The 27,263-nt window shown below is 39.5% G+C and overlaps 1 protein-coding gene and 1 long non-coding RNA gene across 16 annotated transcripts in view; both read right to left on the bottom strand.

Annotated features, from left to right (window-relative positions):
- MTERF1 (mitochondrial transcription termination factor 1) overlaps positions 1-27,263 on the bottom strand; it is a 602,843-nt gene that overhangs the window by 453,830 nt on the left and 121,750 nt on the right. For all 15 annotated transcript variants that reach the window (XR_014266393.1, XR_014266394.1, XR_014266395.1 and 12 more), the window contains one exon: positions 12,158-12,270. The gene's annotated coding sequence lies outside the window, so the exon portion shown is untranslated. The remainder of the gene's footprint in view (positions 1-12,157; positions 12,271-27,263) is intronic.
- Positions 1-27,263, bottom strand: part of LOC309665607 — a 73,163-nt gene that overhangs the window by 23,993 nt on the left and 21,907 nt on the right. The gene's annotated exons all lie outside the window — the stretch shown is intronic.

The following is a 27,263-nucleotide window of genomic DNA, read 5'->3' as shown; positions in this document are numbered from 1 at the left end:
CTTTACATCTTATCCTTTTCCACAGAGAATTAAGACATCTTACAGATAAGAGTAAAGAAAAGGATAGAGGAAAATTTAAGTGAGGTGCTAAGTTGTGACCAAGAAGAAAGAATATAAATTGACCCACCATGGCTGAGCTCCATGCTTCTTCTTCCCAACTAAACCCAAAGAAGAGTAGGTTAGTGGTGTGCTTCTCACTATCAGAGAATAGGAAACATACTAATATTCAGTGGAAGCAGATATTTTCCTACTACTAATTTTTAAGAAAATTTTATGTGAGATCTCTTGTGGGCATTCTAATTTATGTGATAGGCAAGGTCTTTGATGACATTCTCAAGGCAAATGTGATAACAGGTTTTACAGGTATATCAGTTGGGGTTCTCCGGAAAAACAGATCTAAAAATGTATTTCAAGGATTGGCTCATGGGATTATGGAGGCTGGCACATCTGAAATCTGTAGGGCAGGCCAGCAGGCTGGAAACTCAAGGCAGAATTTCTGTTATAGTCTTGGGGTAGATTTCTTTTTCTTTTTTTTTTTTTTCAGGAAATCTCAGTTTTTGCTCATAAAGCTTTCAACTAATTGGATGAGCCCGCATATACTACCCAGGATAATCTCCTTTACTTACAGTCAACTGTTGTAAATGTTAATCACATCTACAAATTACCTTCACAGCAACAGCTAGACTAGTGTTTGACTAAACAACCGGGCACCATAGCTTAGCCAACTTGACACATAAAATGAACCATCATAACAGGCCTATGTTATTAATAGCATCTCTCATAAAAGTTAAGGGTACATCAGCAGAAGAAAGGTGCCTGAGAGACCAAGGTAATTTGAGCCATCACCATAAAGGATCACGTAAATAAATTATAATATATTCTTACAATGAAATAGTATGCAACCAGTAAATAGCGTGATTTCAAATAATATTTAATAACATAAGAAAACATTTCTGATTTAGTAATAAGTAAAAGAAACAGAAATTTTAAATATACATATATGGTGTGTTCCCTACATTGTAAAGTAAGTTACTAATGCATATAGTTTAGAATGCATATAGTTTAAAGTTTTAACAGCCGTATCTCTGGAACACAGAACTATGAGTGATTTTTATTATTTTCCTATATTTTCTATAATTTGTATAAATTACTTTATAATTAGAAAAAAATCATTGAATAGTCAATTTGACTATTTAAGAGCCTAATTTAAGATCCTAATCCTGACTCCTGCCTGAATGGCACATTAACTCAGCCATTCTGCAGAGGCCTCATAGCACCTGCAGTCAGAGCCAAGGTTTCCCCCCAAAAGTGGTTCTAGATCTATACCAGACATGAATAAATGGTAAATTAAGGTCTTAAAGTTCTTTACCATATATCATCTCTAAAATTATTTGGTTTAAGTTGTTTTCAAAGCAGAAGTAACTTAAGACAGTAAAAGAAATTGCCAATGTTGCTCCAAGGAAATGTCTGGTTTTGAGCAGGCTTCCAGGAAGCAACTGGATAATTTAGCTGCTGATTGGAATACAGCAAGGCCACTCACCCAGATGGTGGCAGAGTGAGGTCTAGGATAAATGAGCACCCTTTCCTATACTCTGCAGGCTCTTCCAGGACAGGAGTAAGAGAATGGATGGTCTTCTCCCTTTCCACAAACCTACTATTCTCCCTCCCATGTGGCACTTCAATGGTATGTACTTCAGGTCATTTTCCATCTGGGTTCCTCCCTTCTGGAAGGCCAGACCTTCCAGGAGGGCACAGTACCCAAGGACTAGGGTCTATATTTTACTCCCTGTCGTCAGACCCTGGCACAGATGGAGGTAGGCAGCCCCCTTTGGAGCTGAGGTCATTCACTGCATTCCTTCTGATTCACAGAGTTCTACAGAATCCACATCAGAGGGGCTCCCAGAAATAACTCTGGCAAGTGACGGCACAACATAAATTATACGTATCCATCCTCTTGGGTTGATTTAAGCCTTTCCACTAAGCACACTCATTCCCAAAATTTCTTCCCCCCGGTCTGCCACAGTAGCTGAAATTCCCACCGTAAGATTCAGTCCTTCGGGTTAAGGTCTCCAGGACACCCCTGTTAAAATGCAAATATATGACTCACAAGATGTAACACATAGATTCATTAGTACTGTTTACACTTTAGAGAGGCACAAGAAGGAAGCAGAATGGTCTTCAAAAATGACCAAGACTTTAGAATTCCACTTAGGCACATCCGTGGCAAATCCAGTCAAGACAGATCCATGCCAATGATAGATTTCCAGTTGGTTCTCCTATAATAGAGACTGACTTCGAGAGAAGGATAAATTTTTTTCCTCCCCTATAAGCTCTAGCAGCTCTGAAATATTTGGATATACAAGCTAGTATTGAGTCTTTTTCTAGGAATAAGATGTATGCCTCTTGCCAATTTGCCATGTTCTCTTGTATTAGCTGCCAGGGAACCCAGTGAGCACAAGAAGGGCACCCTTGAGAGTGCAGCTCCATTGTCCCCAAAGAATGACAGTGAAGCAAACTTGGTCACGGTTTTGCAGGCTCACTGGCTGCCCATGGAATTTCAAAATGTTCTGGGCAGAGGCAGGTTCTACCACATGCCTTTTAAGTTTTGACTGTTGATGACTCTGGAGAACAGATCTAATTTTGCCATGAATCAAGGCTATCTTCAGGAAATGTCGAGTGGAACCTGGTTTCCTAACATGAAATAGTGCCAGGAATCGGAGGAGTCTACTGCCTGCCTAAAAGAAGCATGAGGCCTTCAAGACTCCAAGGGCAAAATTAGACTAATCTAAATTAAAAATAAAACTCTCGGAGTTCCTTAAAAATAAGCACAATATAAATAAAAGGCATAGAATACCTGAAGTTTTAGAGTATATTTTGGACCCTTATGTATTTTGCCACACTGATTCTAGACATTCTATGAATGTGTGTATATTGTGAGCTTGTTGTGTGTCATGAGCTTGTTATCTCCCCGAGTCTGTCACCAACCCTTTCTTCTTGTCCTATTAACCATCCATCATGTCATCTTCCTTAAACTTGCCATGTGCAGCCTCCTTCCAGAGGCATACTCCATCAAGGTTTCTTTTTAGTTTTATCCTAGAATAAAATGAGCTTTAAGTCTTTTTTTTTTTTCTCAAATAAGAGTATAAAAACTAGATGCTTTTTTGAGCCTCACAAATATATAATGCTACTTATTTCTGTCCCACAAAACAGCACTTTGGCATCATCCCCTGAACATGCCACGCAAAGCCACATTTGGTGGATAACCCCTACATGGATAACGCCTATGTGAGAAGGCATTCTCTTCCCTGCCCAAGGCACTGGATTATCCTGCCTAATTGGCTACCATGTGTGGACCTCATTAGAAGAACTTGCAAGTGCTATACATGGTCAAGAATGTATTTCTGATAATATTTCAGTTAGGTTTGGACCAAGGCCAAGAGTCTCTCTGGCAGACTAAAGCCACTTTACCAACACTTCACTTTTAGCAAAAAGATTCGTGATAAGGAAATATAAGCAAGACATCTAGGATCAAAAGGTCACACCACCCCACTTCCTCACCCCACTCTTCCACCTCTTTTTAAGCGTGAGGAAACATTCCCAGGCAATTAGTCATGACCTCTTTTCTACCTCAGTCCTTCTCCTGCTAGTTTTTACTAAGAGAGTTTGCTTCAAGGGCTTTCGAAATTCAGGGTCAAGTTTTGGAAGATGTTTTTAAAGATGTGAATACCAGCACAACTTCATCCAATTTAACACAACAATTCCTCCTCTAACATGGAATATTGTCGTTTCTAAATAAATTTTTATTATTTAAAAAAATGTTTTATTAATGAAGGGAAAGCCTGCATAATATAAATAATAACAGTGCTTGATTTAAAATAGTTTCTGGGAAAGGAATAAAACTATAGATTTCTGTGTATTATTTTGTTTTGTTGCTTAATATGCTCATGATTTGCCAAAGCCAATGAGCGAAAAAGGTGCCAGTTTTTGAGCCTGGTTTGAACTTCTACTTTAGCCAGTACTAAGTGAGGAGACATGACCCATGTGATTAATGGACTCATAAAGAAGTAAAGATGAACATTACATTAGAAGACATCCGAACAACTCTCTTACTTTAGGGATGAGAAACCCATGCCTACAAATGCTAAGTATCCTTAGAAGCAATTGTACAAGGACCTTCAAGATGGCGGAGGAGTAAGACGTGGAGATCATCTTCCTCCCAACAAATACATATCAGAAATACATCCACATGTGGAACAACTCCTACAAAACACCTACTGAACGCTGGCAGAAGACCTCAGACTTCCCAAAAGGCAAAAAACTCCCCACGTACCTGGGTAGGTCAAAAGAAAAAAGAAAAAACAGAGACAAAAGAATAGGGACAGGACCTGCACCTCTGGGAGGGAGCTGTGAAGAAGGAAAGGTTTCCACACACTAGAAGCCCCTTCGCGGGCGGAGACTGCGGGTGAAGGAGGGGGGAAGCTTCGGAGCCACGGAGGAGAGCGCAGCAACAGGGGTGCAGAGGGCAAAGCGGAGAGATTCCCACACGGAGGATCGGCGCCGAGCAGCACGCACCAGCCCGAGAGGCTTGTCTGCTCACCCGCCGGGACAGGTGGGGGCTGGGAGCTGAGGCTCGGGCTTCGGAGGTCAGACCCCAGGGAGAGGACTGGGGTTGGCTACCTGAACACAGCCTGAAGGGAGCTACTGCGCCACAGCTAGCTGGGAGGGAGTCCAGAAAAAAGTCTGGAACTGCCTAAGAGGAAAGAGACCATTATTTCGGGGTGAGTGAGGAGGGATTAAGAGCACAGCCTAAACGAATTTCAGAGACGGGCGCGAGCCATGGCTATCAGCGTGGACCCCAGAGACAGGCATGAAACGCTAACGCTTTGCTGCAGCCACCAAGAATCCTCTGTGCAAGAACAGGTCACTATCCACACCTCTCCTCCTGGGAGCCTGTGCAGCCTGCCACTGCCAGAGTCCTGTGATCCAGGGACAACTTCCCCGGGAGAACACACGGCGTATCTCAGGCTGTTGCAATGTCACACCGGCCTCTGCTGCCACAGGCTCCCCCTGCATTCCGTACCCCTCCCTCCCCACCCCGGCCTGAGTGAGCCAGAGCCCCCTAATCAGCTGCTCCTTTAACCCCGTCCTGTCTCAGCGAAGAACAGACGCCTTCAGGCGACCTACGCGCAGAGGTGGGGCCAAATCCAAAGCTGAACCCCGGGAGCTGTGCAAACAAAGAAGAGAAAGGGAAATCTCTCCCAGCAGCCTCAGGAGCAGCAGATTAAATCTCCACAATCAACTTGATGTACCCTGAATCTGTGGAATACCTGAATAGACAATGAATCATCCCAAAATTGAGGCCGTAGACTTTGGGAGCAACATGTAGACTTGGGGTTTGCTGTATGTGACTGACTAGTTTCTGATTTATATGTTTATCTTAGTTTAGTTTTCAGCACTTGTTATCATTGGTGGATTTGTTTATTGGTTTCGTTGCTCTCTTCTTTTTTTTATTACTTTTTTATTTTTTTATTTAAAAAAATTTTTTTAACTATTTTATTTATTTATTTATTTTTTTTTTATTATCTTTTTTTCTTTTTGTTTTTCACCCTTTTCTTCTTCCGTGTGGCTGACAGGGTCTTGGTACTCCAGCCTGGAGTTAGTGCTTGTCAACTTCTCTTCACCCTGAGGCAATCCTGGTAGACTGTTAGAAATACAGCAGGGAGGACTTTCTGTTTAGTAGAAAGTAGATTTTAATCATCTTTTTTGGTTTTGTTATTGTGAAATCATGGCATTTTTAGGGAGTGATGCACTAGTCCAATCATTTTACAGATGAGGAAACCGAGATCTACAAAGTTAGTGACAGCCAACATGGAGCTGGTAAATAATGAAGACCAGAGGGGATAATATTTTAAGAACATTAGACCTCCTTCTCTAGTTATCAGAGAGAGCTCCAACTTCACACTATAAATCTGATTAACTGGATCCATATTTTATAAATAAGGAGCTTAAATTATAGCAGTATTTCACCCAGTTGAACTTCAGATTACTTCAGATGAAAGTAATGTGTCTTTTTGGATATCAGACTCTTACTTAAAAATTTATATACTTTAAAATTCCTGTTACAGAGAACATTAATAGTACATTGAGTTTGATCAGTCAGTGAAAAATTAATCTCAGGGGGTAAATGTTTCATCTTCCAGGGCATCGGAGAACTAAATAACAAGCAATTTACTAAATTCCATCCTGGTCCTGAAATCTTCTGTTTATGTAATTTGGATGTGTAGCTTACCCATAGAGGCTGGTCACTCCTTGTCACTCCTTGCAGGACCACCTCTCCTGAATATAATCATCACAGTATATCACCATATGCATTCACTGTGATTCAGATATGCAAACTATAGCTTTTTTTTTAACCTAATGTTCAGAGTTAATTACATCTCTTAGCTCATAGTATACCATCATTTAACCTCACAAGGCCTATATCATGTTTTATTAATTTTTATTGTTTTCCCCTTAACTTCTCATCATAACTTCCATTCCCCTTGTTGCTAGAGGCATCCACACAAATGTTTATAAGACATAAATGTATTTAGGTATGTTTGTATCTTTGAGAAATATGTAATACTGTTTATGTTGTAGGTGTTTAATTTATATACATCTAACTGTGCTATAGAACAATTTTTTTCTTTTTTCATTCAACATATGTTTTTAAGATCTATCCATGTTGCTTTATGTACATCTAGATAATTAATTCTGAGTGGTATGTAGAATTCCACTATATATGTATATCCTATAATTCACTAATTCATTCCCCTAGCAATGGATACCTCACTTACCACCAACTTTCTGTCTTCCCAAATAAACATATTCATACATGTTCCCTTATAGCCCCGTGTCAGAGTGGCTCTAGAGTATATACTCAGGAGTGGGAATCTTAGTGTATATGACTAGATTTCTCTAAGCCAGATAACTCCCCAGAATAGCTGTATCAAGTTAGACTTCCACTAACAGGGAAAGATGGTTTCCCAACTCCCTCAGCAATAGTTGGTATTATCTGACTTTCTGATGTTCATCTATCTAATAGGTGGTAGAATGCTTTTGGACCTATTCTAGTCTACCAGTTCTCTGAAATGTTTGCGCCTTCTCCCTTTGGTTCATGAGGACTTCTGGATCCTGTACATGCCTTGTACAGGCCCTGGGCAACTAGAAATACTGTCTCAGGACCATCTACGTAGACTCTTCCTCACAATCCTGCTCTACTGTTTCCACATCACGGAGGGCCATGCTGACCTCAGAACTTTTCTTATGGGCTTTCATTCTCCCCTCATGAGAGAGGGGAATTCCAGGCTCTCCTAAAACCTTTCTGGATGTTTCTACCCACCCTATGGAAGTTTTCATGCATGGAGTCCATACACAAATGCTAAGTTCTTGCCCTTTTCCCTCCCTCCCTCTCTCTCTTCCTTCCTTCTTTCCTTTCTCTCTTCTCCCTCTGCCTCCTAGAATTTGAAGGGTTTTCAACTTCTCCCTTTTGACTGACAAGACCTGTCTCCCTTTCTTATCCTACCCACCCCCTAGTTGACATTCTCCCTCTGCTTCCCTGGGCCAATAACAGAGGAAAGGTGATGGCGGTGGAGTGGGGGGACTATATTACCACAAGGGGAAAATATATCAGAGAATCTTGAAAAGTACTGTCTGCATGCACTTACCATTCCATATGAATAACACTTCAACCATTGCAAAGGACTTTAACATACCATTTGACCCTCTCAAAAACCTAGATAGAGAAGTTGTCAGTATTTGTAGACAAAAATAGAAACCAAGACTGAGAAAAGTGAAAGAATTCTGTGCAGTAATCAGATAGATGACTGACAGATAAACTATTTTAGAAGAATGCATATACCTTTTACAATTTTTTCCCTAAGAATATCAGAAAACCTTTTTAAAATAGCAAAATCTCTTCATTTTCTCTTTTGTAGATCTGGTCATCTGAGCCAAAAGGAAACTCTGACACAAAAATAAAGACTGTTTTATCTCTGCTTTGCAGCAAGAACTTGTGGATGTTCTTAAGCATTTGCAAGAAACTCTGGTTCTTATTCCTTTGGCAGCAATTCTTTTATAATTAAAATTCTAAAATTAAAAAATATTCTAAAATATGATCATCACTGTTACATTTAGACCCATACAGGAAACTGTTCATTTTTTCAGTCTATATTGTACTTACTAAATCATGTCTTACTCTGACAAAGGTTATGGACTTGATTAGTTTTGTGAAATAATCATTTTAAATGCCTAATTCTTTGAATATAGACCTATACACACAGTTTATTTTAATTGTGTAATTGTGCCCACTTTTCAGTAATTTAAGCTTCAAATTTTTACATTTTAAAATCTGGAAAAGCAACATATTTTTCCATCTATTTCTATAAAAATTTTCTAAGTATGGTTGGAGGACACTTTTTTATATCCCAAGTGAGCATTTTCTGCCAGATGGTTAACAAAGACCATCTCAGCTTGAAGGGAAGCAGACTGGGTTAGTGAAAAGAGACAGACCTGGTTATAAATCCTAGTTTTCTACAACCTACCAATTGTGTGGCTTTAGGCAAATGACTTAATTCCCAAACTACTTTTCTCATTTATAATACAGGATCATCATGAACACCACTGGCTGTACTCCAGAAAATCTATAGTAAAAATACTGCAGAGAATATTTCACCCTTGAAATGAACAACAGAAATAGGCATTTGGTGTGCCTTGTTGTCCAAACATGTGTCTTGGTTTTGCCCTTTGCACACAGTAGGAACCTACTCTGCTAGAGAAAGAGGCATCATCTACTTGAGCCTAAAGTGTAAGCAGTTAACACAACAGCAAACGTCATTTAGATGAATTGTCTCAATCAAATAAATCTATACTGGGGGCACAGTCTCATTCACCTCTACTCTCTGGGTATTTCTTGCCTACATGATATACCCTTTGAAGTCAGGGAGAATGTCTCATATGGATGAGATACCTAGAGAGTAAAGAAATATGAGGGGAAAAACTAGGCCTGTATTGTGTTTTTAAGGGATAAGCAGGAATTTAACACAGACGTTGTTTCTTCTAGGACTAAGAACTGCTTTTTTAGAGTCATCAAAAAGAGCAAAAGCCAAAGACCTCATGTAAACCTTATGCAACATGGCCTTTCCTTATGCAAACATATTAAAATGTTTCAGAATTGCTTTTGTCCATAACTTATACAACGCATCCTCTCTCGGAAAAAAAAAAAAAAATCCTACTCTCTGTATACTGAGTAGTCCAAACAATATCTCACTTTTATTCCAAGAAAATAGGAATAGCCAAATCCAGGATAATAATTAACAAAAATAAAAGCTTCCCTCAACAACTGTCCACACTCCTGCCCAGCTCCAGAGCACAGGGCCAAGAGGAAAGATAACAAAGCCTTAGCTGGATTTAAAACAGTGTACAGAAACATTTAAAGCTTCTTCTCTTCCAGTCCAGAAAGCAGTTGGCAGGAAAGGGACCCAAGCCCAATATATATAGTCAAGCGCAAAGTCTTTCTTGAAGGTCTTCAGAATACAGAACATTCTCCAAAACCCCCTGGGGCACCCTACTAAAAAATGTTGAGACATAAAGCCTACCTTCAGAACACTACCAGTTTTCCCCCTTGGGCTCTATCCTCTCAACATCTCAGCTCTATCAGGGTATAAACAGCATACTATAAACCTGCCTGGAAAACCCATAGATTTCCAACCAAATTCAGACTGGGCTGTGCCACAGCTACAAGGCAATATATTAGGTTACACCTGATGAACTATGCTTCCCTCTTATAAATGAGCCAAGTGTTCCTCAATTTAGATCCAGGAGATCACTGAGTTTATAACAAAGTGCAGTGGGTGGGAAGAGAATAAAGGCCAAGATCCAAAACGGGTATTAGGACAGGGTGGCTGAGGTGGCTGGAAAATATAGATCAGTAGAACAATGGAGTGATAATGGATGAGGAAGAAAAAGCAAGAGATTAAATGATATTGTCATAGCGATTATGCCTGAGGAAAGGAATCTCCCTTTAAATAAGAGTTTGCAAATGTTGCATTACTTTCACGTCTCAAAAGAAAGAAAATTATCGCAACAGCTATCATTTATTTTTCACTACCATGTGCCAGGTGCTGTTCCAAAATGCATTACATAGATAGTCGTCCCTCGTATCCATGGGGGATTAGTTCCAGGACCCTAAAGATACCAAAAACTGTGGATTCTCTAGTTCCTTGTAAAAAACGGTGTAGTACAGTTGGTCTACTTCAGCAGATGTGGAAACCTAAAATAGGAGAGCCAACGGTATTAACTTACCTAATCCCCATAACAACCCTGGCATTGTTATTTATTATTGTCAGGCCCCTTTTTCAGAGGAGGAAAACGAGGCACAGAGAGGTGAAAGTCACACAGCTAGTAAACGGCAGAACCAGGAGAAAAACTCAGATAGTCGAGCTTACAGCCCACTCACTTTACCACTCCACATACTTTCTTTCAACAGAGAAAGCTAGGGGCCTATAATTCTTGGCTTAGCCCCTATATTAATAGCTCATGCTTGTGTCTGGGTCTCCTGGTTACCACTAGGAAGGAAGGACCCCAGGGTAGCATGGTGGTCCTCTCTAACCTCTCAGCTTCTGAACATCACCCCATCACCACACACAGTAGGAAACAAGCTCTCTTTCAGGCCAGAGTGAGTATAAGGTATGGCTTATGAAAGGGTCCTATTTGGTCCTTTCTGTTTGACCCCCTATTAAGTTCCCATAAAGCTTCCTGGTGAAAGAAAAGCTTCCTTAATAAGAAATTCTCCATGAGGGCAAACCTGTCATTCTCTCGGGCCAGATTGTCATGGAAACTTTTATAAAGAGGAGCCTAACACTCAAGTCTTCAGGCTGCAAAAGAATCCATGCAGTTGTTCTTTTGTAAAATTATACAGATTTATTCATTGCAACAAGTGAGGCAATGACACAAGTTCCTTTTACTGATGAACGAGATTGGAACCTAATGAGAACAGTCAGAATTTCATTTGTCAAATCTCGTGCCACTCAGCTAACCCTCATACTGTAGTCCTCAAACAACCCAAACAACGTATTTTAAAAACAATAATCACTAGACCAGAATTATAAAATAATTGTGAATTGAAAAAAAAAATGCATAGCTTTTAAAAATAATGCTCAGACATCTTAGTGTAAACAATAACAGGGTCTTTTCTTCTAGAGCAGGAGTCAGCAAACTATAGCCCTTGGGCCAAATTTGGCTCATTGCCTGTTTTTATACAACCCAAAGCTAAAAATGGCTTTTACATTTTTAAATTGTTGGAAAAAAATCAAAGGAAGAACATGTTAAAATCATATGAAATATAATACTTAATACCTAAAGTTTTATTGGAACACAGGAACTTACTGTGTTCATTTACTTACTGTCTATGGCTGCTTTCACACTACAAACGCACAAAGCCTAAAATATTTACTATCTGGCTCTTTATAGAAAAAGTTTGCCGACCCCTTTCTAAAGTGATAAATGATAAATATATTGCCCTGACAAATTTCTCACGGTCTAATTATCAAAATTGTAGTTTTCAATCGTTAGAAATCAGTGAAGCATTCTGCGACCTATCCCAGTAATTAATTTCTAAAACCTATTCTAAATAGACATTGCAGTCTATTATTCGCCCTCATGATAAGTTTCGATTCCTTAATTGTTTCAAGGGGTGTGTTTTCTCTTACACTGAAACAATGTCTGACTGATACAAACCAGGGCCTGAGTGAAGCAAAGCAGAAAACATCCCATGAACACACATACATTCACTTGGCAGAAACATTTTGCAGCTAAACTTGAAACCAAAACAATTAAAGCCAGTAAAGACAGAGCACGTGGGCTTCTGTTCCTACTGCTTGCTTATTCCAAAATCCTCAAATCCACAGAAATTTTTTGTGCAGCTTTTCATTAAGCATTTCAAAAGGAAAACAGGGTACCAGGCTTCTTTTGAAACTGTACGGTTTGTTGGTGGTATTGTTTATGACTACTCTTTGACGGTGGCTAAGTATTGCATTGATATTTCTCTTAAAAAGGAATGATCTGTCATAGGATTTGACTGTCTTGTCATCCTTTTACATACATATTTGTAATGTCTTACCGCCTGCAGATCCAATATGATTCTCATCCACGCTGCTCCCCAAACACATGCCTCTAGAATTCTTCCAAATCTGGCATCATCATTGACTTCAAAAGTCGCTCCCTGAGCAAAGGCTTTGGAGAAAGACACAAAACAGACTCACCAATTATTATAATTCAGGCATCTCCTAGGACTTTATAAATGTGCTATAATAAATTAAGTATGTTATGTCCTGAGTTACATAAAACTTTTATTTGTATTCAAACGCTAAACTAAGCAGCAACTTCTCCATGGGAGGTACTGGCAAGAAAGAATTCCCCCCTCCCCTGACTAAGGGCCTGGGAGTCTGTGATCCAGTCCCAGGTCCTCTCTGTACCCATGCCATAAACTGGGCATTGGAGCAAATGTTCGACTCTTATGTCAATTTCACATTGTTCAAATATGTTTTAAAGTTTTGCAGAATTCTCTGGAGACATCTGTCTTCTGATCTTAATCAGAAAATTATTCATGACTCATAGATCCCAAAGACTCCTTTAAACAAGCTGGGGAAACTGCGGAAGCTCAATCAACATCTCTAAAAGCTGTTCTAAAAACATCTTTACAATCAAATGCAGTATCTTTCCCAAACAAAAGGAAAAATTTTATCTCTGACTCACATTCAACCACTTCAAGAGATATTGTTTATTTTAGCCCACAAATATATTAGTTAATTTTTACAAGCAGTTTTCAAAAGAAATAGGCCAGCAAGAAAATCTACTTAGCAACAAAGATTTTCACAGTTCTACTGAATAACTCATGCCTCTGTTTGTCTTTGCTAGTCGTTACTAACTCAATCTGAGTCAAGGAAGAGAAATATCTCTCTACCACAAAACCAGATTTTTTGTTAAAAATTGAGCCAAAGGGAATAAAGGAAAAGTGGGGGGAGGAAGCACATATTTAATTAGGCCTAGGCTTGTTGCCTGATTTTCATTAGGCCCCTGCCTGATTCTTATTTGGCCCACTCTAAGTACTTTTAGGCCACTGGGCACAAAGGCCAGTGCTTATTTTCATGGTTGTTTCAATTCATCAAGAAAATCCTTTGAAAGATGAAAGAAACTCCACATTTTTTCACCTGTTGTTCTTTCTTGTGTGCCTGTCACTTCACTAGCCAAACTCGCTTCAAGCCAAACCAAATGCTTTCCAAACCTCTACAGCATCCCTTTGAAGATCTGAAGTTAAGTATTTTCTTATGCTCACCAGTATAGCTTCCAAATAAGGAATAAAAAAATAATAACGTAGTTCTTAAGCTATTTTTTTTAATACCAGAAATGCAAAAGCACATTCCAGTATGTGCAAAAAAGCAAAATTCCTCTTCCCCAAGTTTAGAAGTCATGGGCCAAATACACCTGATGTTCATTACCACACCCACAGCACATTGCTTATGTATGACAAAGTTCCTGCAAAGACCATATGCTGTTTTTATTATTACCACTTCACAAGTTTTCCCAGGCTCACTAGAAAAAGTATTTTATAAGACCCGCCCACCGAGTAGGCTCATCTTGCTACACTGATGAAATTTGGTTTGCTATTTACTTGATTAGCAATAAACATCTCTCCTTATTTCCAACAGCACAGCAATTAGGACACCGATCTGTCACCACTAACTTCAAGTTTTGGCTTTCATCAAAAGAAAAGGAATTTACCAAGAAGAAAAAAACACAGCTCTACCTTCAAGCTAAAATAGCTCTGCCTTCTAAACAATATGCATTTTCACACAGTTCCAGCAAACCTTCTTCAAGCAGCTTACAAAGGAGATACTAAGAGAAGTACAAAATAGACCCTAGTTTTAGGTACTGGTTTAGCTGACAGAGATGCAAACAAGAGAAAGCTGATATTGGAAAGCAGAAAATACAACCTAGTTGATATAAGAGGAAATGAGGCTTCACTAATCTGTTGATTTGCTTTAAGGGAGTGAAAAATAGACAAGACAAAACTACTGCACATAGAGAATATATCTACACTTCCAGAAACTTTTATAAGAGTCTACACCAAAGGCTTTATTTTAAAGTTATGAAGTTTACATTAAATATGTATTCTTAGAAAACCAACTAAAAGCCAAAGAACAAAGTAGACGCAATGCCCTAGATGGAGCTTATTTAGCATAGTCAGAGATTATCTAAGATATGATAACAATGATAACAATCATCATCATTATCATCATCATCACCAAATACTTGCCATGTCCCAGGCACTGTACTAGGCACTTCATATACATTAACTTCAATACTCTCAATATTATTAGGTAATGATACCTAATCACTAGGTAGGTAACATATCTTAATTTTACAGAATAACCAAGGCTCAGAGATGTTAAATAACTTGGCCAAAGGCACAATGCTAGCGAATGATGGTAAACTAAGAGCAATTAGTTAAAGCACTATTCAGCAATAACTTGATTTCTCTGAAGTTTATATAGTGACAAAATCATTTCATTATCTATAAGTGTTTTCTTATCACATGTACTTATTTCTGTAAGACATAGCAAATAAGAAAGAATCCATTGCTTCCTCACCCCAGGAATTTGTGATGGATCTGTTCTCCAATCCTGCTCACTCTTGATGTTTACCAAATGTGAGTAAAGGTAATTCATTCAATGAAAATTTTTGAGCACCCACTACAGACCAGGCAGTATAGGACTATCCTAAACTTGACTGTGGAAAGAAAGGAAAGAATTTATCCCTATCAACCAGAATGTTTCATCTGCAGCTAGGGTTTGCTCAGTCCTCATAGGCCTATGGGAATAAATGAGATTGCATTAATCAGCAAAACCAGATTTCATGGCTTCCCCCCTCAACTTATCAGGACATACCCATCAATCAAGCACTGTCCAAGTAACACTGGTAAATCCCTGGGGGCATCCCACCTGTGCTAAGGAACAAAACTTGTCACATACCACGTGGCTTCTGATTTCTCCTGCTCTTTTCTAGCACTCTCCATGGACATTGTTGGAACTGGAAGAGAAGTCCTCTCTCTCTTCATTGCATTACATTCTTTTAGAGGGGTCCCTAAGTTATCTTGCTTGTACCTCCATGTCCAACAGTTTTAGCACAAAACTCTTTTCATTCTCATTTATAGCTTTCACCTCAACTCTCTGAAAGACTGAGACATGATCTAAAGGGAGGTCAGAGACAAATTTGAGTCATAGACACCACACCATTCTCAGAATGGCCTCTGTCCTCTGATGACTAAGGCTTGTTACTTGATCAAGCTGTCATCCCTAGCTTCCTCATCCCTTATAACAATTACCTCCCAGGATGATCTTCAGTATTCTGACAGGCCCTGCCCACCAGTAATTTAACAAGCCCAGAACATGGCTGAACCTATACAGAAGCCACTGTGTAGGCTTATGGCCATGCTCTAACATCCACCCCTCTCCCCACACAAACACACGACTTACTAGGAAATAAGGACCTTGGGGTGGGGGTGGGGGTGGTGGGTACTGAAGCCCCTGCTTTCTTATATGGCTTGTTGGGAGATTTGGGGGGCAGGAAGGATAGAGTGTACTTTCCGGTATACTCCAGTAGACCACCAAGAGACAATGATCAGGGTCAATCCAAGAACAGCTGCTGTAGAACTATAAGAATAAATTAAGTTCTGGCAGGATGGCTCTAAAATGGGGATATGGGGGATAAGCAGGAATTAGCCACAAAAAGCCCAAAGCACTAAAGATCTGTTTTTATGGTACCTAACAGACTGAGCTATAACTTAGGAAACATAAGTCCAGCTTCCTCAAATCTGAAAACTAGTCTCTGGCAACAGACAGTTGGTGCCTTGCCAATATCCCCTTAACACATTCCTGTAGATTTGGTTGCCTATATTATTGGTGGACAGTTCCTTTCACGAGGCAATGGGTTCCTATTTCAAGTAACTGTGTCTCTTTGACCTTGGACTTCCTCTGCCTGTAGGAGCATGATCTGCCCACTCCCAGGGTAAGCCAGATTAGATTAGTGGCTTGTTCATTCCTCTAGAACCAACCCTTCACACATGAGCAGCAGAAGATGGTGGATAAATGCCTTAGCTTCCTTGTCCCTTGCTGTGACTACACAGTCTCTTATAGTGTCCCTGGCAGGGTTGAGTCCCAGGTTCCCACAGGTATCCATACCTGAAAGCACTCTGTACTGACTTTCCTCCCGTCTCTATCTTATATACCTACTCCCTCTCGGTGCATCCTGAGACCACTTCAAAAATAAACTACCTGCCCCCAGATCCTTGTCTCAGGACCTGATTTAGAGAAAACTCAAACTAAGACATCTTCTTTCAGATAAGAATTCCCTCAGATACAAATTAACCCATTACATTTATGAACAAGAAAGCAGAGTTTTGAAGGGAAAAAAAAAACAAAAACTAATGTCAGAGGCTTGAGGACCCTACCTTTACCCAGCTTCATCAGTGGGGAAGTGACTTGTGTCCAAGACTAAAGGAGATAGAAAAGCATCTGTGCAGGAGTGCCTTTCACAGAACCAAGCTTAAGTTTGTCAGGAAGGGTAAAGGGAGAGAAGGAGGAATCTCTCTGCTTCTCCATTTCATCTTCTCTTTCAGGGAGGCATGATCTAGAATCTTCCAACTGAGGCAGGAAGAACAGGGAAATGGAAAATCCATCCCTGAGAGGTTCCTTGTCACTCTAGACAGGTAGCATATAGGACCTGTGTTAGTCGGCTCAGGCTGCCATAACAAAATACCACAGGTTGAGTGGCTTAAGCAACAGAAATTTATTTTTTCACAGTTCCAAAGGCTAGAAGTTCAAGATCAAGGTACCATCAGGTTTGGCATCTGCAGCCTCTCTCCTTGGCTTGCAGATGGCCATCTTCTTGCTGTATCCTCACATCTTTCTTCTACATGTGTGGTATCCCTTTGTGTGTCCAAATTTCTTCTTCTTATAAGAACACCAGTCAGACTGGATCAGGGCCCACACTAATGGCCTCATTTTAACTTAATCACTTTTTAAAGGCCCTATCTCCAAATACACCAAATACAGTCACAGCCTGAGGTAATGAAGGATTAGGACTTCAACATATGAACTTGGGAGGACACAATTCAGCCCATAACAGGGCCCCAGAGCTGGGGTTACACTTTTCCTGGGTTATGTCCTATGGTCAATCATTGCACAGAAAACCTTTCTAAATTTTCTACATTGTGTGCTAAACACTCCTGTTTTACCAGATGGCAGATATGATTCAATTCAATCTCTAAAGAATGAAACATGTATTAAGTACCTAGAGAATAGCCTTTATTGTGTTAGGTGCCATAGAGCCTATGAAAACTACACACGAGACAGGTCAGGTGAGGAGACAGGTCATCTGTGAGGAATGATATTAGATAATAAAAAATGGATAAGACTGTATAAAGACATGCTAAATTGCATGGTATGGATCTTATGAAAAAGCTGAAGAAGTCAGGTTAAAACTCATGGAGGGAGTGAGCCTTTGGAGAACCAGAACCATTCAGAATAATAGTAGGCAAGAAGGATAAAAATCCCTACACTTGGGAAATATTGAGGAGACCAGTCTGACTAGCCCAGAAGATTTATGTGGACAGGTGAAGGTTAGGTAGTCAGCATGGGCCCTGAGCCTAGGGGGCCCTAAGTGTCAGATAAAGAAATGAGTGAAATAAAAAGAGGCAGGTGAACTTGAGAATTGGCGAGTGTAAAAAAAACAAACAAAAAAAGAGAAGTTTGTAAACATAAAATTTCATGATGCCAAGTATTGTCTGGGAAATGGATCTTGGAGCAATCACATATCATTCCATGAACGCATCATTCAATGCTACTACAAATAAAAGACTCACAAAATTATGGGCATCTCTAAGAAGAGCATTACAAACAAATCTGGGCATTACTAAAACAAAACTTTAAATTTTAAGTCAAGCTATAGCAATTTTGAATCCACTGAGTATAGTAACCACATCTTCAAAAAATCATTATTATAAAAAAAAAATCATTATTATGCAATATTGAGTGTCTGTGGGACAGTCATCACCCAGCTGGGAATCTGGGGGAATGGAAATAAAGGAAAATGTGTTACAAAAGTCAAAGATTAATAATTTGCAATCCCTGGCTTCAAAGAACTCAAAGTCTGTGGATGAAAATAATAATAACAGTAAATAATTTAAAATAATCCAAATGTATTAAGTGTTGTCACTGAGCGCCATCGCCATGGAGGAGGTAGCATTTCAGTAAATATTTGTTGAATAAATGAGTGAACTCTGTCAGTGGAAGATATATGTGTGGTAAATTTTTAAAGATGAGCAGGCCTTCACCAGAAGAAGGTGAAGAAGTCCCATACCCTACCATGTACCCAAGCTCTGCCAGAGAACCTTACAGGGGAATAAAGACATAGCGTCCACCTTCCTTCTCTCACTTCTAGCCCATGCCCTCTGCTCTTGTAGTTCTGAGACTTGTATTGTAACAAGGTCTTACAAATTGTATGGAGGGAGAACCTCCCTATTTGCCATGGAGTTTACAAAATGATTCCCCTGGGGACCATAGTAGCAAAGTTAACATGACATACAATTTTAGAAAAGGAAGAACTAGGTTGCTTGTGGGTAGTACAGAAATTATTAGTGGCACTGTCCACATGGAGATAGGAATTCTGCTTCCAACACCACTTCTCCTTTGTGCCTTTATGGACAGCTTAAAGAGGGAGGATGGTTTTGCCTGGAGGGACCTATTTTGGCAGAACACACAAAAAAAGATTTCTTCTTAAGGGAGACTTAAATGAGTATCTTTCTGTTTATAACATTTAGCATTCATTCCTTTTTCAGGACATAGTATTTTCATGTGTGTCACTATGACATTCCAACAAATGACAAAGGGGAAGGAGTATTAGTCCATGTGACATTCAAAAAGCTAACCTTTATCAACTTCTTCTGAAGGTCATTCCTCCGATGATTTGGGAGTTAGCTATGCAAGGCGAAGAGCCCTGGCACACTGAATGAGGATGCAGCAAAATCAGGGGCTAGGACTGCCTTTTGGCATGCTCATTGCAGTTTCTTTCTTTCATTCATTCATTCCATTACTGAGTACCTACTCTGTAATGTGCATTTTGCTAGGACACTGTAGAGCAATGTTTCCAGATCTGTCTGATGACAAAATCTCTTTGGACTCTTGCTAAAAAGACAGGTTTCCAGGTCCCACTACAGTCTCCCTGAATCAGAATGTTCAGGAGGAAGGTCATGGGAATCTGTATTTTTAACAAGCACCTCAGTGACTCTTATATGAATAGTTTGGAATGGTTGGTCCCTGCACTTGGTGAACTCTAAGGCCTCCTTGTTCTGTAAATCTCGCTGATGCAGGTCCTTTCTAGTTGGATTTCTAGATGAAATGATGTTTTCTCTATCAGCAATTTCTAGATCTCCATGTTCCATGAAATGCCAAGCCCACGCACAATTCCTTAAAAAGTCAGTAACAGTGCATATTTAGCCATGTAAGTCACCACCTTTCTTTCTTACATTATTTCCTTTTTTCCATAACCAAATTTTTCAGTGCCGACAGACAGTCCAACCAACTCATTAAATGTGAGTTTCATTACAGGTTTTTCCAATGTAACCTTGTTTTTTAACAAAATACAACTTTCAACAGCAATTACATGGGTGAGGTCAGCTGGAGTCCTGTGGAATGAGATGGAATTCGGAAAGGGTTCTGAAGTTCTTAAAGACTGAAAACCTCTGTTCTATACCTGAACTGCCCATAGCTTCAGGGAAGCCCTAGTGGAACTCCTGTTTTGCAGACCCACAGCCCATGACCCACAGTCATGCTTGATGCATCTACTCGCGGCCACTCAAATTTAGAAGGCAAAAAATTTGTGTCAATTGTCTTGGGTGGCAACAAATTATGACTTTACTCAGCAAGTTGCTGTCTCTTGAAGGCTGCCTGCTGAGAGTAATGATCAAGTGCTGGCATCACACAGGCCACAAGGTGACCGAGGGAATGTGTTGGGAGAGATTAGAATGCATCTCCTGCGACTGTTTTCCTCTTATAAACTGGGGTCTCAGCAGCTGCAAATGTTGTCATTTGTTGTCTTTTTTTCCCAAAGGCCGTTTTGTCTTATCTGATGTTGAAACTCTGCCCCACAGCTTTGAACACTGAAGCACAGGAACGAGAAATCAGCTGGAAATTTGTTCGTGTCTCTTGCTATGCTTGACATTTCTACACTGATAAGGTACAGCTAAATATTGATTTTTTGGTTAAGTTCAGATTAGGTGTCTGGTCCATGAACATTGATTGTGAACCATTATCTTTCTTCTCCTTTTGGCACTGAGTTCTCTTACAAAAACAGAAAGGACAAAAGGGAAAAACTGTTGCCTGAAGTGTTGTCATTAATTACCTGAAGGTCTTTTCTGAGCTGTGATAAAAATTGTCATTAACTTTTGAGATATGGGGGCAATTTTGTTAAAGATGGTGTTGGTGAACATTAAGACACATTAAAAATCATACTTTTATACATGTAGGTTATTCACATATATCTTCAAATTTATCCATTGAAGAAAATGCCACCCTATTACCAATATAAGTGCACAAACCAGATAACTGGCTGACTTGCTAAATGTATATCACTGCCATACTAAAATCAATAAGTGAAGATATCTGTGCTCAATTTAGCCAACACAGACTCAACCTGGTGGATTAAGCTTCCTTTTACCATTCTGCTTGGAATAGAACAGTTAAGAGAATTTCAAACAGTTAAAAGAATCTCAAATCTGCATTGTCTCCCAAAGGAGACTGTAAATTCCTTGAAAGCAGGATGATCCTTGATTGATTTCTCAAAATGCAATATTCCTAGTCCTCTGAAAAGTATTTTCTTGTTACTCTACCAACTTAAATAATTAAATCCTATCAGAATGCTCTCCGAGTCAAATGCTTAGCCAAATCAACAGTTACTGGAAGCCATAAACAGTCAAGGCATGGTCCCTGTTCCCAGGGAGTTTACAATTTATTTAGAAAGAAGGTAATACAGGGACTTCAGTGGTTAAGACTTCACTTTCCAATGCAGGGGGTACGGGTTCAATCCCTGATCAGGGAGCTAAGATCCCCCACGCCACACAGCCAAAAAACCAAAACATAAAACAGAAGCAATATTGTAACAAATTCAGTAAAGACTTTTAAAATGGTCCACATCCAAAAAAAAAAAAGGTAATACAGAATTATTTACTAAAATAATGGTAGCAAAGGAAAAATCACTGAGTTCACAGGAAAGAACCCTCACTGTAGGCTAGAATGGTAATTGAAGCCTTTATGGACAGATTAGCCCAGGGTCCTGGAAGATTTCGCTAGATGAAGAACAAAGGCACTCTAGGTTTTCTGTAAGACAGGACATTCTTATTGCACCCCACCACCAAGATTAAAATATTTTATGTAAAGAAAATGTTGTTTTAAGACCCAGGTTGCTGGCTTGATTGTTGGTTTTTAAGAAAAAAAACTTGGCATTATTATCTTTGTTATTGCTTTGGTAAAGCATACATGAACCATATTATATTGCTTATATTTGTTTTTGACCTACGGAAGCTGCAATTTCACATGATTCAACCACACACATATACATGTGCACAAATACACACAGACACACAAATATATATATGTTCAATGTAAAACTTCTCACCTTTATTTGAGCAAAATTCCCTAACTGTGCTAATTTTTAGTTGTATTAACATTTAACAGGCAAGTAATAAATTCTCAATAAAGCCAATTCTATCAACACTGTTAATATGTACGACTATAAAGTCTGTTCTCAGTATCTATATAATGACCCTGACTTGCCAAAAAGAATATTTGATGATTCAAGTTGTGAATAATGAAACAAAGATTTTGATTCATATTCAGATGGGCAGTTGTATTAGACCCTCATCCCTAGGTATCCATACCAGCAATCCACCAGCAATCAGGAATGAAAGAAATTGGAGGTCTTGAGTCATCTCTCCACTAAATTTGTCATCCACATGACAAAGGCACAAACAGATATGAGAGTTTCAGCTAATGAACATAAGATGAAATAAAATAAAATAATAAAATAGACCACTGTTGCATATCTGGACCTCTGAGGGAAGGGAAGCACAAGGAAGTCTGGTAATGAGGTGAGCATTATAGAAGGAAGGACAGCGCAGCAAATTTTTCCCGGTCTTCTCTATAACAAAGGGGAGCCCATTTTGAGCTTCACACAGGGTACAATTCCAAACTAGGCAAACCAAGGAAAAAGACTCCAAAGATTTCTACATGTAACTCAGCCATCTGGGTAACTACACGCCCTAAAAAGTCAGCCTATTCCAGAAACCATGTTAGTACTAGTTCCTGATCCACCTTGGGCTCTAAATCTATGTTAGATCAGAGTTTCTCAAACTGGGGTTGGCTGACCCATTTGGGGAGATTTGCATATTCTCACAGGAATATATTCTTAAGAATTTATTAATTTGCGGTATTCATTTCACTGATAATCTAAAGTAAGCATATTCTAAATCATCTGGGTGACCACCTAATAACCAAATGCCTCCTCATAGACCCAGTTTGTGTTTGCAATCAGATTGGTGCTAAGTAGTCCCACTTTAATTGTCTTCAGCTAATTAACAATGTACAGAGGTAGACTTCAGAGGTAAATGAGGCTTTTGCACCAACTGTGGGCCATATGACTTCACAGTGTGCTGGAGGAACAAAGGTGTTTCAGTGATTCAGAAAGAAGAGTGGTGAGAGAGTTGCATCATTTTGTGACACCTGGTGGGAAAGGCAGACCAAGCCCAAGAGTAAAGAGCCATAATCGCTAATACTGTGTATCATGTTAAACTGTTTAGGTTAACTTAAAGTTTTTTGGTTTTGCAGAGGAGAGAGTTGTATGTAATTTTTACATTTGCTCTGATAAGAACTACAAGCTATAAGAACTGAAAGTTTAAGAAATTTATTCCTAGTTTTAGTTTGTACATATTTAAGGAGCATTTGAAATTAAAGGATTTAAATCAACAAGGTGTAATACAGGAATTTTTAAGGGGTGCATAAAATATGAACAGTTTTGCTCAGACGCCAGCCGAACCCCGCGACGCTGCGCTCAGGAGCAGAGGAGGCGAGCGCCCAGCGCCCTGCATGACTCAGACCCGACGCCCGGCCCTCAGGCGACTGCACCTGACCAGGAAGCCCTGACAGGAGGCCGCCCCTCGGGTGCCTCCGGGACCCGAGGAGAGGAGGCCCTGACAGGACGCCCAGCCCTCAGGCGACTCCGTGACAGAACGGCTGACCGAGCTTGCAGGATCTTAGTTCCCTGACCAAGGACTGAACTCGGGCCCCGGCAGTGAAAACGCCGAGTCTTAACCACTGGACCGCCAGGGAATTCACACAACCGTGTGGACGAAAGGCTCTTGGTGCTCCAGCCAGGCATCAGGGCCGTGCCTCTGAGGTGGGAGAGCCAACTTCAGGACACTGGTCCACAAGAGACCTCCCAGCTCCACGTAATACCAAACGGCAAAAATCTCTCAGAGATCTCCATCTCAACATCAAGACCCAGCTTCACTCAACGACCAGCAAGCTACAGTGCTGGACACCCTATGCCAAACAACTAGCAAGACAGGAACACAGCCCCATCCATTAGCAGAGAGGCTGCCTAAAATCATAATAAGGCCACAGACACCCCAAAATACACCACCAGACGTGGACGTGCCCACCAGAAAGACAAGATCCAACCTCATCCACCGCAGCTCAGGCACTGGTTCCCTCCACCAGGAAGCCTACACAACCCACTGAACCAACCTTAGCCACTGGGGACAGATACCAAAAACAACAGGAACTACGAACCTGCAGCCTGTGAAAAGGAGACCCCAAACACAGTAAGATAAGCAAAATGAGAAGACAGAAAAACACACAGCAGATGAAGGAGCAGGGTCAGAACATACCAGACTTAACAAATGAAGAGGAAATAGGTAGTCTACCTGAAAAAGAATTCAGAATAATGATAGTAAGGATGATCCAAAATCTTGGAAATAGAATAGACAAAATGCAAGAAACATTTAACAAGGACGTAGAAGAACTAAAGAGGAACCAAGCAATGATGAAAACCACAATAAATGAAATTAAAAATACTCTAGATGGGATCAATAGCAGAATAACTGAGGCAGAAGAAAGGATAAGTGACCTGGAAGATAAAATGGTGGAAATAACTACTGCAGAGCAGGATAAAGAAAAAAGAATGAAAAGAACTGAGGACAGTCTCAGGGACCTCTGGGACAATATTAAACGCACCAACATTCGAATTATAGGGCTCCCAGAAGAAGAAGAGAAAAAGAAAGGGACTGAGAAGATATTTGAAGAGATTATAGTTGAAAACTTCCCTAATATGGGAAAGGAAATAGTTAATCAAGTCCTGGAAGCACAGAGAGTCCCATACAGGATAAACCCAAGGAGAAACACACCAAGACACATATTAATCAAACTGTCAAAAATTAAATATAAGGAAAACATATTAAAGGCAGTAAGGGAAAAAAAACAAATAACACACAAGGGAATCCCCATAAGGTTAACATCTGATCTTTCAGCAGAAACTCTGCAAGCCAGAAGGGAGTGGCAGGATATACTTAAAGTGATGAAGGAGAAAAACCTACAACCAAGATTACACTACCCAGCAAGGATCTCATTCAGATTCGATGGAGAAATTAAAACCTTTACAGACAAGCAAAAGCTGAGAGAGTTCAGCACCACCAAACCAGCTTTACAACAAATGCTAAAGGAACTTCTCTAGGCAAGAAACACAAGAGAAGGAAAACACCTATAATAACAAACCCAAAACATTTAAGAAAATGGGAATAGGAACATACATATCGATAATTACCTTGAATGTAAATGGATTAAATGCTCCCACCAAAAGACACAGGCTGGCTGAATGGATACAAAAACAAGACCCATATATATGCTGTCTACAAGAGACCCACTTCAGACCTAGAGACACATATAGACTGAAAGTGAGGGGATGGAAAAAGATATTCCATGCAAATGGAAATCAAAAGAAAGCTGGAGTAGCAATTCTCATATCAGACAAAATAGACTTTAAAATAAAGACTATTACAAGAGACAAAGAAGGACACTATATAATGATCAAGGGATCGATCCAAGAGGAAGGTATAACAATTGTAAATATTTATGCACCCAACATAGGAGCACCTCAATACATAAGGCAAATACTAACAGCCATAAAAGGGGAAATCGACAGCAACACAATCATAGTAGGGGACTTTAACACCCCACTTTCACCAATGGACAGATCATCCAAAATGAAAATAAATAAGGAAACACAGGCTTTGAATGATACATTAAACAAGATGGACTTGATTGATATTTATAGGACATTCCACCCAAAAACAACAGAATACACATTTTTCTCAAGTGCTCATGGAACATTCTCCAGGATAGATCATATCTTGGGTCATAAATCAAGCCTTGGTAAATTTAAGAAAATTGAAATCGTATCAAGTATCTTTTCCGACCACAACGCTATGAGACTAGATATCAATTACAGGAAAAGATCTGTAAAAAATACAAACACATGGAGGCTACACAATACATTACTTAATAACGAAGTGATCACTGAAGAAATCAAAGGGGAAATCAAAAAATACCTAGAAACAAATGACAATGGAGATACGACGACCCAAAACCTATGGGACGCAGCAAAAGCAGTGCTAAGAGGGAAGTTTATAGCAATACAAGCCTACCTCAAGAAACAGGAAACATCTCGAATAAACAACCTAACCTTGTACCTAAAGCAATTAGAGAAAGAAGAACAAAAAAACCCCAAAGCCAGCAGAAGGAAAGAAATTATAAAGATCAGGTCAGAAATAAATGAAAAAGAAATGAAGGAAACAATAGCAAAAATCAATGAAACTAAAAGCTGGTTCTTTGAGAAGATAAACAAAATTGATAAACCATTAGCCAGACTCATCAAGAGAAAAAGGGAGAAGACTCAAATCAATAGAATTAGAAATGAAAAAGGAGAAGTAACCACTGACACTGCAGAAATACAAAAGATCATGAGAGATTACTACAAGCAACTCTATGCCAATAAAATGGAAAACCTGGAAGAAATGGACAGATTCTTAGAAATGCACAAACTGCCGAGACTGAACCAGGAAGAAATAGAAAATATGAACAGACCAATCACAAGCACTGAAATTGAAACTGTGATTAAAAACCTTCCAACAAACAAAAGCCCAGGACCAGACGGCTTCACAGGTGAATTCTATCAAACATTTAGAGAAGAGCTAACACCTATCCTTCTCAAACTCTTCCAAAATATTGCAGAGGGAGGAACACTCCCAAACTCATTCTACGAGGCCACCATCACCCTGATACCAAAACCAGACAAAGATGTCACAAAGAAAGAAAACTACAGGCCAATATCACTGATGAACATAGATGCAAAAATCCTCAACAAAATACTAGCAAACAGAATCCAACAGCACATTAAAAGGATCATACACCATGATCAAGTGGGGTTTATCCCAGGAATGCAAGGATTCTTCAATATACGCAAATCAATCAATGTGATACACCATATTAACAAATTGAAGGAGAAAAACCATATGATCATCTCAATAGATGCAGAGAAAGCTTTCGACAAAATTCAACACCCATTTATGATAAAAACCCTGCAGAAAGTAGGCATAGAGGGAACTTTCCTCAACATAATAAAGGCCATATATGACAAACCCACAGCCAACATTGTCCTCAATGGTGAAAAACTGAAACCATTTCCACTAAGATCAGGAACAAGACAAGGTTGCCCACTCTCACCACTATTATTCAACATAGTTTTGGAAGTGTTAGCCACAGCAATCAGAGAAGACAAAGAAATAAAAGGAATCCAAATCGGAAAAGAAGAAGTAAAGCTGTCACTATTTGCAGATGACATGATACTATACATAGAGAATCCTAAAGATGCTACCAGAAAACTCCTAGAGCTAATCAATGAATTTGGTAAAGTAGCAGGATACAAAATTAATGCACAGAAATCTCTTGCATTTCTATACACTAATGACGAAAAATCTGAAAGTGAAATGAAGAAAACACTCCCATTTACCATTGCAACAAAAAGAATAAAATATCTAGGAATAAACCTACCTAAGGAGA

The sequence above is a fragment of the Balaenoptera physalus genome (assembly GCF_965194825.1).
Source record: "Balaenoptera physalus genome assembly, chromosome: 8".
Classification (NCBI taxonomy): Eukaryota; Metazoa; Chordata; class Mammalia; order Artiodactyla; family Balaenopteridae; genus Balaenoptera; species Balaenoptera physalus.
The sequence above is the reverse complement of the archived record's forward strand: the minus strand, read 5'-3'. Positions and strand labels throughout refer to the sequence as shown.